Here is an 11388-nt window from a genome sequence, read left to right on the forward strand (position 1 = left end):
CAAAACGGGGAGTAATAGTCCATGAAAGAACCCAGAATCGGACAAACCTTGGATTATTGATGAACAATAAATAAACTCAACCCCGGGGTTCGTCAATCATGGTAGTCACTCAGGGACCCCAAATCAATGAGTAATAGTCCATGAAACGGGCAAGAATTGGCCAAAACTGCGAGTGTTGATAACCGACACGTAAATGCACCCCAGGGTTCGTCAATCATGGAAATCAATTCGGGACCCCGAAATGGTGAGTAACGGTCCATGAAACGGGCCAGAATCGGCCAAATTTGCAATTTATGATGACCGACACGTAAGCGCACCCTGGGTTCAACAATCGTGGAAATTGCTTTGGCACCCCAAAACGGTGAGTAATAGCCGATGAAACAGGGCAGAATCGGCCAAAACTGCAATTGTTGATGACCGACATGTAAGCGCACATTGGGGTTCAACAACGATGGAAATCGCTTCGGGACCCCAAAACGGTGAGTAATAGTCTACGAAATGGGTCAGAATTGACAAAAATCGCGAGTGTTGATGACCGACACGTAAGCGCACCTTGGGGTTCAACAACGATGGAAATCACTTTGGGACCCCAAAACGGTGAGTAATAGTCATCGAAATGGGTCAGAGTCGACAAAAACCGCGAGTGTTGATGATCGACACATAAGCGTAACTTGGGGTTCAACAATTATGGAAATTGCTTTGAGACCATAATACGGTGAGTAATAGTCCATGAAACGAGTCAGAATCGAGAAAAACCGCGTGCGTTGATGACTGACACTCTAGGGTTCATCAATCGTGGAAATCACTCCGGGACCCCAAAATAGTGAGTAATAGTCCACGAAACGGGCAAGAATCGGCGAAAACTATGAGTGTTGATGATCGACATGTAAGCGCACCTGGGGGTTCCACAACTATGGAAATCGCTTCGAGGCCCCAAAACATTGAGTAATAGTCCATGAAACGGGTCAGAATTGGCCGAAACTGTGATTGTTGACGATAGACACATAAACACTCCCTGGGATCGTCAATCATGCCAATCGCTCTGGACTCCAAAATGGTGAGTAATATTCCACAAAACGGGTCAGAATCGGCCAATATTGCGATTGTCCATGACTGACACGAAAGCGCACCTTGGGGTTCAACAATCGTGGAAATCGCTTCGGGACCCCAAAACGGTGAGTAGTATTCCACGAAACGGGTCAGAATCGACAAAAACCGCGAGTCTTGACGACTGACATCTAAGGGTACCTTGGGGTTCAATAAACATGGAAATCGCTTTGGACCGCAAAATGGGGAGTAATAGTCCATGAAAGAGCCCACAATCGGACAAACCTTGGATTATTGATGAACGATACATAAACGCACCCCTGGGGTTCGTCTATCATGGTAGTCGCTCAGGGACCCCAAATCAATGAGTAATAGTCCATGGAACAGGCCAGAATTGGCCAAAACTACGAGTGTGCATGACCGACACATAAACGCACCCCGGTGTTCGTCAATCGTGGAAATCACTCCGGGACCCCAAAACTGAGAAACAATCCAAGAAATGGTCCAGAATTGGCTGAAACTGCGATTGTTGATGACCAACACGTAAGCGCATCCCGGGGATCAACAACCATGGAAATTGCTTTTTGACCCAAAAATGGTGAGTAATAGTCCACGAAACGGACCAGAATCGACAAAAATCGTGAGTGTTGTTGGCCGACACGTAAACGCACCCCAGGGTTCGTCAATCGTGGAAATCACTCCGGGACCCTGAAACAGTGAGTAATAGTCCATGAAATGGGCCAGAATCGGCCAAAACCACAATTGTTGACGACCGACACGTATGCGCATCTTGGGGTTCAACAACGATGGAAATCACTTTGGACCCCAAAACGGGGAGTAATAGTCGATGAAAGAGCCCAGAATCGGACAAACCTTGGATTATTGATGAACAATAAATAAACTCACCCCCGGGGTTCGTCAATCATGGTAGTCACTCAGGGACCCCAAATCAATGAGTAATAGTCCATGAAACGGGCCAGAATCGGCCAAAACTGCGAGTGTTGATGACCGACACATAAATGCACCCCAGGGATCGTCAATCGTTGAAATCACTTCGGGACCCCGAAACGCTGAGTAACAGTCCATGAAACGGGCCTGAATCGGCCAAGTTTGCAATTTATGATGTCCGACACGTAAGCGTACCCTGGGTTCAACAATCGTGGAAATCGCTTCGGGACCCCAAAACGGTGAGTAATAGTCTACGAAACGGGTCAGAATTGACAAAAATCGCGAGTGTTGATGACCGACATGTAAGCGCACCTTGGGGTTCAACAACGATGGAAATCACTTTGGGACCCCAAAACGGTGAGTAATAGTCATCGAAATGGGTCAGAGTCGACAAAAACCGCGAGTGTTGATGATCGACACGTAAGCGTAACTTGGGGTTCAACAATTATGGAAATTGCTTTGAGACCATAAAGCGGTGAGTAATAGTCCATGAAACGAGTCAGAATCAAGAAAAACCGCGTGCGTTGATGACTGACACTCTAGGGTTCGTCAATCGTGGAAATCACTCCGGGACCCCAAAATAGTGAGTAATAGTCCACGAAACGGGCCAGAATCGGTGAAAACTATGAGTGTTGATGATCAACATGTAAGCGCACCTTGGGGTTCAACAACTATGGAAATCGCTTCGAGGCCCCAAAACAGTGAGTAATAGTCCACGAAACGGGTCAGAAATTGCAAAAACTGTGAGTGTTGACGATAGAAACATGAACGCTCCCGTGGATCGTCAATCGTGGCAATCGCTCTGGGACCCAAAAACGGCGAGTAATATTCCACGAAACGGGTCAGAATCGGCTAAAATTGCGATTGTCGATGACAGACAGGAAAGTGCACCTTGGGGTACAACAATCATGGAAATCGCTTCGGGACCACAAAACGGTGAGTAGTAGTCCACGAAACGGGTCAGAATTGACAAAAACCGCGAGTGTTGACGACTGACACGTAAGCGCACCTTGGGGTTCAACAAACATGGAAATCGCTTTGGACCACAAAATGGGGAGTAATAGTCCATGAAAGAGCCCAGAATCGGACAAACCTTGGATTATTGATGAACAATAAATAAACTCACCCCCGGGGTTCGTCAATCATGGTAGTCGCTCAAGGACCCCAAATCAATGAGTAATAGTCCATGAAACGGGCCAGATACGGCCAAAACTGCGAGTGTTCATGACCGACACATAAACGCACCCCGGTGTTCGACAATCGTGGAAATCACACTGGGACCCCAAAACTGAGAAACGGTCCAAGAAATTGCCCATAATCGGCCAACACTACGATTGTTGATGGCCGACACGTAAGCGCATCCCGGGGTTCAACAACCATGGAAATCGCTTTGTGACCCTAAACGGGCCAGAATCGACAAAAACCGCGAGTGTTGATGACCGACATGTAAGCGCACCCCGGGATTCAACAACCATGGAAATCGCTTCGGGACCCTAAAACAATGAGTAATAGTCCACGAAACGAGTCAGAATCGAAAAAACCCGTGAGTGTTGATGACTGACACCCCGGGGTTCCTCAGTCATGGAAATCACTACGGGACCCCAAAACAGTGAGTAATAGTCCACGAAACGGGCCAGAATCGGCCAAAACTATGATTGTTGATGATCGACACGTAGGCACACCTTGGGGTTCAACAACTATGAAAATCACTTCCAGACCCCAAAACAGTGAGTAATAGTCCACGAAACGGGTCAGAATTGGCCAAAACTGTGGTTGTAGACGCCAGACACATAAATGCACCCCGGGGATCGTCAATCGTGGAAATCGCTCCGGGACCCCAAAACGGTGTGTAATAGTCCACAAAACGGGCTAGAATCGCCCAAAATTGCGATTGTCGATGACTGACACGAAGGCGCACCCCGGGGTTCAACAATCATGGAAATCGCTTCGGGACCCAAAAAGGTGAGTTGTAAGTCCACGAAACGGCTCAGAATCGACAAAAATCGTGAATGTTGACGACCCACACGTAAGCGCACCTTGGGGTTCAACAACCATGGAAATCACCTTTGACCGCAAAACGGGGAGTAATAGTCCATGAAAGAGCCTAGAATCAGACAAACACTAGATTATTGATGAACGATACATAAATGCACCCCCGGGTTTCTTCAATCATGGTAGTCGCTCAGGGACCCCAAATCAATGAGTAATAGTCCATGAAACGGCCCAGAATCGGCCAAAACTGCGAGTGTTCATGATCGACACATAACCGCACCCTGGTGTTTGTCAATCGTGGAAATCACTCCGGGACCCCAAAACTGAGGAACAGTCCAAGAAATGGTCCAGAATCGGCTGAAACTGCGATTGTTGATGACCGACACGTAAGCGCATCCCGGGGTTCAACACTACAGGAAACAGATAGTTTGCCGTCAGTAGGCATCTTTGCCGTCAGCTTTTCGTCGGGGTAGACGGCAAAGAAGAAACACACCACACGGATCGATCACCTGGATCGATGACATGGCAGTCCTGCACCACCCACGCGCGACCCCACCAACGTCCCACCAACCCACGCAGCCCACACTCCCGAGACCCCACCCACGCCCTACCCACAAAAATCCCCACCCACCCACCCACGGTCCCATCTCCTGCGGTCCTGCCTCCGTTCTCTCGATCCCCACTTCACCACCACTCGCCTCTGCTTCACCAGACCCCGGCGCCGCATCCCCTCACCGGACCCTGCTGCATCCCCTCGCGGGACCCTGCCGCCTACCATCGCTGGAAGTGAGGGTGCTCCTCGACGATGCCGCGCTGGCCGAGGCCAACCGGGAGCGGCGCTCTCCAACGACGTCGCTGCTAATGATGTCGACAGCCAGGAGGACAAGGATGTACACGCCCTCGTGTCCGCACGCGCCACCGGGCGCCACAGGCTCCGCCTGCATCCACCTGCCGGAGCTTGCCTCCGCCTGCGCCACCGGGCGCCGCCTTGGACAAGGAGGTACAGCACCGGCAAGCCTCCGATCGCCCCTTCCTCTGCTTTGCCCGTCTCTGAATCCTTCCTCTTTCCTTCTCCAGGAACCACCAAGGTGGGAGGCACGAGTAGGTCACGGCCGCTGCAGGCTGCGAGCGATGCGCGGGCGGGCGGCACTAGCAGGCAGCCGGCGTGGGAGGCTGCTGCGAGCGATGCTCGGCCGCGCTGTGCTAGCAGGGTGAGGGCGAGCTGGGCCGTGCGGCTAGGCGGCAAGCATGGATAAGCGTGCAGGGCAAGGCGGCGGCAGTGCATCCCCGGCCAGAAGGACGGCCGACGGTCAAGTCCCTGTTCTTGCAGTGGAGAAGGACTTGATTGCTTTTTTTACTTTCTAGGGTCCTTTTTGTAAATTTTTAGTACAACCGTGTAACTTCTGTGTAACTCCACCTACAATGAATGAAAGATAGCACGACCGTGTCGAATGAATGAAAGGTAGCACGGCGAACCTACTCTTTTGATTTGAAGTTCATGTGTCCAGCCAGATTCTTTGCTTTGACGTCATTTAAAAAAATGCATAACAATATTTGCCGTCTGTACTTTAGTCTAGATGACAGCAAACAACAAGTTTTGACTGACGGCAAAGAACGTCGTTTTGCCCTCTGTTATTTTTGCGGTAGACGGCAAATCTATATTTGGCTGTCGGCAAAGTCTTTGCTGTCTTCCCGATGAAAAGCTGACAGCAAAGTATTCTTTGCCGACTTATCTTTGCCGTCTGAGTTTGCCGTCTGCTTCCAAACAGCAAAATCTTTGCCGTCTAGATTTAGGTCTTTGCCGTCTGTGATCCACAGACGGCAAATTATCTGTTTCCTGTACAGCAAAAACCATGGAAATCGCTTTGTGACCCTAAAATGGTGAGTAATAGTCCATGAAACGGGCCAGAATCGATAAAAACCGCGAGTGTTGATGACCGACACGTAAACGCACCCCAGGGTTCATCAATCGTGGAAATCACTCCGGGACCCCGAAACAATGAGTAATAGTCCACGAAACGGGCCACAATCGGCCAAAACCGCGATTGTTGATGACTGACACGTATGCACATCTTTGGGTTCAACAAGCATGGAAATTGCTTTGGACCCCAAAACGGGAAGTAATAGTCCATGAAAGAGCCCAGAATCGGACAAACCTTGGATTATTGATGAACGATGAATAAATGCACCCCCGGGGTTTCTCAATCATGGTAGTCGTTCACGGACCCCAAATCAATGAGTAATAGTCCACGAAACGGGTCAGAATTGGCCAAAACTGTGATTGTTGATGACACACACATAAACGCACCTCGGGGATCGTCAATCATGGAAATCGCTCTGGGACCCCAAAACGGTGTGTAATAGTGCATGAAACGCGCCAGAATCGGCCAAAATTGCGATTGTTGATGACTGACACGAAAGCGCACCCCAGGGTTCAACAATCGTGGAAATCGCTTCGGGACTCAAAAAGATGAGTTGTAAGTCCACGAAACGGGTCAGAATCGATAACAATCGTGAATGTTGACGACCCACACGTAAGCACACCTTGGGGTTCAACAACCATGGAAATCGCTTTGGACCCCAAAACGGGGAGTAATACTCCATGAAAGAGCCTAGAATGAAATAAACGTTGATTATTGAGGAACGATACATAAATGCACCCTTAGGTTTTGTCAATCATGGTTGTCCCTCAGGGACCCCAAATCAATGAGTAATAGTATATGAAACGGGCCAGAATCGTCCAAAACTGTGGGTGTTCATGACCGACACACAAACACACCCCGGTGTTCGTCAATCGTGGAAATCACTCCGGGACCCCAAAACTGAGTAATAGTCCAAGAAATGGTCCAGAATCGGCCGAAACTGCGATTGTTGATGACTGACACGTAAGCGCATCCCGGGGTTCAACAACCATGGAAATTGCTTTGGGACCCTAAAATGGTGAGTAATAGTCCACGAAACGGGCCAGAATCAACAAAAACCGCGAGTGTTGATGACCGACACGTAAACGCACCCCAGGGTTCGTTAATGATGGAAATCACTCCGGGACCCCGAAACAATGAGCAATAGTCCATGAGACGGGCCAGAATCGGCTGAAACTGCGATTGTTGACGACCGACACATCAGCACACCTTGGGGTTCAAGAACCATGGAATCGCGTTGGATCCCAAAACGGGGAGTAATAGTCCATGAAAGAGCCCAGAATCGGACAAACCTTGGATTATTGATGAAAGATACATAAACGCACCCCCGGGGTTCGTCAATCATGGTAGTCCCTCAAGGACCACAAATCAATGAGTAATAGTCCATCAGACGGGCCAGAATCGGCCAAAATTGCGAGTGTTGATGACCGACACATAAACGCACCCCTGTAATCGTCAATCGTGGAAATCACTCCGGGACCCCAAAACTGAGTCATAGTCCAAGAAACGGTCCAGAATCGGCCAAAACTGCGATTGTTGATGACTGACACGTAAGCGCACCCTGGGGTTCAAAAACCAAGGAAATCGCTTTGTGACCCTAAAACGACGAGTAATAGTCCACGAAACGGGTCAGAATCGACAAAAACCGCGAGCGTTGATGACTGACACCCCGGGGTTTGTCAATCATGGAAATCACTACGGGACCCCAAAACAGAGAGTAATAGTCCACGAAACGGGTCAGAATCGACAAAAACCGTGAGTGTTGATGACCGACACGTAAATGTACCCAGGGTTTGTCAATCGTGGAAATCACTTCGGGGTCCCGAAACGGTGAGTAACAGTCCATGAAACGGGCCAGAATCGGCCAAATTTGCGATTTATGATGACCGACACGTAAGTGCACCCTGGGTTCAACAATTGCGAAAATCGCTTTGGGACCCCAAAACGATGAGTAATAGTCCATGAAACATGCAGAATTGACCAAAACTGCGATTGTTGATGGCCAACACGTAAGCGCACATTGGGGTTCAACAACCATGGAAATCACTTTGGGACCCCAAAATGGTGAGTAATAGTCCACGAAATGGGTCAGAGTCGACAGAAACCGCGAGTGTAGATGATCGACACATAAGCGCAACTTGAGGTTGAACAATTATGGAAATTGCTTTGGGACCATAAAATGGTGAGTAATTGTCCACGAAACGAGTCAGAATCGACAAAAACCGCGAGTGTTAATGACTGACATCCCGGGGTTCGTCAATCATGGAAATCACTCCTGGACCCCAAAACAATAAGTAATAGTCCATGAAACGGGCCAGAATCGGCGAAAACTATGAGTGTTGATGATCGACCTGTAAGCGCACCTTGGGGTTAAGAAACTATGGAAATCGCTTCGAGACCCCAAAATAGTGAGTAATAGTCCACGAAACGCTCCCTGGGGATCGTCAATCGTGGAAATCGCTCTGGGACCCGAAACGGTGAGTAATAGTCCACGAAACGGGTCAGAATCGGCCAAAATTGCGATTGTTGATGACCGACACGTAAACGCACCCCACGGTTCAACAAACGTGGAAATCGCTTCAGGACCCCAAGACGGTGAGTAGTAGTCCATGAAACGGGTCAGAATCGACAAAAACCGCGAGTGTTGACGACCGACACGTAAGTGCACCTTGGGGGTTCAAAAACCATGGAAATCGCTTTGGACCCCAAAATGTGGAGAATAGTCCATGAAAGAGCCCAGAATCGGACAAACCTTGGATTATTGATGAACGATACATAAACGCACCCCTGGGGTTTGTCAATCATGGTAGTCGCTCAGGGACCCCCAATCAATGAGTAATAGTCCATGAAATGGGCTAGAATCGGCCAAAACTGCGATTGTTGATGACCGACACGTAAACGCACCACGGGGACCATGAAACGGTGAGTAATAATCCACGAAACGGGTCAGAATCAACAAAAACCGCGAGTGTTGATGACCGACACGTAAACACACCCCCGGTTCGTCAATTGTGGAAATCACCCCGAGACCCTGAAAAAGTGAGTAATAGTACACGAAACGGGTAAGGAATCGGCCAAACTGCGATTGTTGATGACCGACACGTAAGCACACGTTGGGGTTCAACAACCATGGAAATCGCTTCGGGACCCCAAAATGGTGAGTAATAGTCCACGAAACGGGTCAGAATCGACAAAAACCGCAAGTGTTGATGACCGACACGTAAGCGCACCTTGGGGTTCAACAACCATGGAAATCGCTTTGGAACCCAAAACGGTGAGTAATTGTCCACGAAACGTGTCAGAGTCGACAAAAACCGTGAGTGTTGATGATTGGCACGTAAGGGCACCTTGGGGTTTAACAACTACGGAAATCGCTTTGGGACCCCGAAACAATGAGTAATAGTCCATGAAACCGGTTAGAATTGGTCAAAACTGTGAGTGTTGACGATGGTCACCTAAACGCACCCCGGGGATCGTCAATTGTGGAAATCGCTCTGGGACCCCAAACGGTTAGTAATAGTCCACAAAACGGAGCATAATCGGCAAAAATTGTGAGTGTTGATGACCGACACGTAAAATAACCCTGGGTTCGCCAATCGTGGAAATCACTTCGGGACCCCAAAACAGTGAGTAATAGTCCATGAAAGGGCCAGCATTGGCCAAAACTGCGATTGTTGATGACTGACATGTAAGTGCACCCCGGGATTCAACAACCATGGAAATCGCTTTGGGACCCTAAAACAGTGAGTAATAGTCCACAAAATGAGTCAGAATCGAAGAAACCCACGAGTGTTGATGACTGACACCCCGGGGTTCGTCAATCATGGAAATTACTACGGGACCCCAAAACAGTGAGTAATAGTCCACGAAACAGGACAAAATCGGCCAAAACTATGAGTGTTGATGATCGACACGTAGGCGCACCTTGGGGTTCAACAACCATGGAAATTACTTCGAGACCCCCAAACGGTGAGTAATAGTCCACGAAACGGGTCAGAATTGGCAAAAACTGTGATTCTTGACGACATACACATAAACGCACCCCGGGGATCGTCAATCATGGAAATTGCTCTAGGACCCCGAAACGGTGTGTAATAGTCCACGAAACGGGCCAGAATCGGCCAAAATTGCGATTGTTGATGACTGGCCTGAAAGCGCACCCCGGGGTTCAACAATCGTGGAAGTAGCATCAGGACCCAAAAAGGTGAGTTGTAAGTCCACGAAACGGGTCAGAATCGACAAAAATCGTGAATGTTGACGACCCACACGTAAGCGCACCTTGGGGTTCAACAACCATGGAAATCGCTTTGGACCTCAAAACGGGGAGTAATAGTCCATGAAAGAGCCTAGAATGAAATAACCGTTCGATTATTAAGGAACGATACATAAACGCACCACGGGGACCATGAAACGGTGAGTAATAATCCACGAAACGGGTCAGAATCAACAAAAACCGCGAGTGTTGATGACCGACACGTAAACACACCCCCGGTTCGTCAATTGTGGAAATCACCACGAGACCTTGAAAAAGTGAGTAATAGTACACGAAACAGGTAAGGAATCGGCCAAACTGCGATTGTTGATGACCGACACGTAAGCGCACGTTGGGGTTCAACAACTATGGAAATCGCTTCGGGATCCCAAAATGGTGAGTAATAGTCCACGAAACGGGTCAGAATCGACAAAAAATGCAAGTGTTGATGACCGACACATAAGTGCACCTTGGGGTTCAACAACCATGGAAATCGATTTCGAACCCAAAACGGTAAGTAATTGTCCAAGAAATGTGTCAGAGTCGACAAAAACCGTGAGTGTTGATGATCGACACGTAAGGGCACCTTGGGGTTTAACAACTACAGAAATCGCTTTGGGACCCCGAAACAATGAGTAATAGTCCATGAAACAGGTCAGAATTGGTCAAAACTGTGAGTGTTGACGACGGACACGTAAACGCACCCCGGGGATAGTCAATTGTGGAAATTGGTCTGGGACCCCAAATGGTGAGTAATAGTGCACAAAACGGAGCATAATTGGCCAAAATTGTGAGTGTTGATGACCAACACGTAAAAGCACCCTGGCTTCACCAATCGTGGAAATCGCTTCGAGACCCCAAAACAGTGAGTAATAATCCACGAAACGGGCCAGCATTGGCCAAAACTGCGATTTTTGATGACCAACATGTAAGCGCACCCCGGGATAAAACAACCATGGAAATCACTTTGGGACCCTAAAACGGTGAGTAATAGTCCACGAAACGAGTCAGAATTGAAAAAACCCGTGAGTGCTGATGACTGACACCCCGGGGTTCGTTAATCATGGAAATTACTACGGGACCCCAAAATAGTGAGTAATAGTCCACGAAACGGGCCAGAAACGGCCAAAACTATGAGTGTTGATGATTGACACGTAGGCGCACCTTGGGGTTCAACAACTATGGAAATCACTTCGAGACCCCAAAACGTTGAGTAATAGTCCACGA

Source organism: Triticum aestivum, chromosome 3B (assembly GCF_018294505.1).
Source record: "Triticum aestivum cultivar Chinese Spring chromosome 3B, IWGSC CS RefSeq v2.1, whole genome shotgun sequence".
In the NCBI taxonomy this organism is placed as follows: Eukaryota; Viridiplantae; Streptophyta; class Magnoliopsida; order Poales; family Poaceae; genus Triticum; species Triticum aestivum.